This window comes from Hypomesus transpacificus, chromosome 22, assembly GCF_021917145.1.
Source record: "Hypomesus transpacificus isolate Combined female chromosome 22, fHypTra1, whole genome shotgun sequence".
Lineage (NCBI taxonomy): Eukaryota > Metazoa > Chordata > Actinopteri > Osmeriformes > Osmeridae > Hypomesus > Hypomesus transpacificus.
In genome coordinates this window covers 11,854,216-11,856,291 of record NC_061081.1, presented here as the reverse complement: position 1 = coordinate 11,856,291, position 2,076 = coordinate 11,854,216, and positions in this window count along the sequence as shown.

The window sequence follows — 2,076 nt, the reverse complement described above, 5'->3', positions numbered from 1 at the left end:
TCCTGGCAAATAGCTTCTAGCCCCAACATGCTCCTCTCCTCCCCCCTCCAACCCTCCCCCCTCCTTCTCCCTCCTGTGTGGGTGGTCACAGGGGCAGCTGGGAGAGACAGCACTAGTGGCAGCAACAGCTGTCTCTCCCTCCCTCTCTCCTCTCTATCTTTCCCTTCCTCCCTCTTTCTCTCCTGCCTTTCTCTATCTCTCTACTTTTCTCCCTCTGTCACTAACACGTGCTTCCCCATATCACAAACTTGATGTGTCTTTCAAAGTGGTCGAAAACCAGCAATGCTCTAAGACTGTAAGGTCTCTGACATGCACCGAGGAGGAAACTGTGGTTTCATTTAAGAAATAAGAAGAAAGTTACAGTATGTCCCTTTACCCTGGCTCTCAGATGGAAAGTTTTAGTTTTTTATAACACTTTCATACTTTCCTAACTCCCTCTAACCCCTGACAGAGCAGGGTGAGAGTGAGGCTGTGTGTGTGTGTGTGTCCAGGGCATAAAGGTGCTGGCTGTGCTGTCCCGTCTGACTCAAGAGCATGACATCATGTCTGCTCACTGTCATCAGTGGAACAAGCTCAGTCGAGGAGCGTCTGAGTGCTAAAGGTTGTTTCTGATGTTCATCACAGAATTGATGGAAAATCTAAAGGATGTGGCCTCGTAAATAGTTAATCTGAGTATATAGAGACACGTGGAGTTAGACAGCCAGAAACTAGATGAGTAACTGTTGCAAGCATAGGGTTAGGGGCGTCTCTCTCCTGCTCTGCTCCCCTCTCTCTCTCTCTTTCTCTCTCTCTCTCTCTCTCTCTCTCACTCACACACACACACACACACACACACACCAACTCCAGCACAAAAGAGTGTGCAGCCGCCCATGACAGGAGAAGGCATGTTAAATCCCTGAGGCACAGGGGAGGGGGTGCCCCCAGTCCCCTCTGGCCCCCCTCACCCCCGTCCCACTGAGAGCAAGGCTTCATAGTTACTCACACAGATGGTGAGGGCTCCAGCACCCATTCCAGGAGTCAAAACGCTTCCAGAGAGAGATGAAAAAACATCTGAAGTCCTCCCTCTTCTCTCCTCCTCCTTTTTCTTCTCTCTCCTGCCTGAGTTTTACTCCTGAACTTTCCCCAGACTGGGAGAGGCTTCCCCCTAGCGCACCCCGCTCCCCCACCCCGGAGCACAGCACAGATCAGCCAGGAAACCTCCCCACACAAAACAAGAATGAAGAAGAAGGGGGGATCTTTACAGACACGCTCCATACAAACCCCAGGGACAGACTAGCCTGTCTCCCTGGACTCTCTCTCTCCCCCTTCCTTCTTTCCAACTGAGCTGCATGGCTATTGGTTGAGCCGGCAGGTCATGTGACTTTGTGAGAACTTCAGAGAGGACTGCATTCTCTGTCCAAGCAGGGAGGAGAAGACTATCCGGAACAGTCTGTGAGTCTGATGCACCAGATTTAAATGTGATCGTGTATGAAACATGATCTTTACAGTTTCATATTACAACACTGACTGTCAATCACTATTTTAAACAATTCTTTAATGATTAACTAACATAACATTTCTTTAATGATTAACTTTCAAAACACTAAATGGACATTCGAATGAGATCGTATATGAAGTATGATCTTTAGAGTATCATATAATAACACTGACTATAACTCTGTCAATCTGTCAACCCCTTTTAACTAACAATTCTTTAATGATTAACTATGATTACCTCTAAATATTCCAGAACAGAAATGTTATCAACTGACAGATCTTGACACGTAGTACTGAGATGTGAGACTAGATACCAAGACAACTCACAGAAGGAAAGTGAATAATGAATAGAAATTTGTTATTATTACATATATTCTATTTAATCAAAACAGGAAGCACCTAGTATTTTTACTTAATATTTTTCTTAATCATTGAGAAAGTTACCTAGAAAATCAAAACATCAAATAAAATCTAATTTACATGATATTCACACAATTACCCAAACAGATCGTGTCTTAAATGTACAATTCACAGTTCAATTCTACCTAGAACATTCCACAGGGTGTTTTCACACCATCTCTGAACTAGAAACCCTGGAAG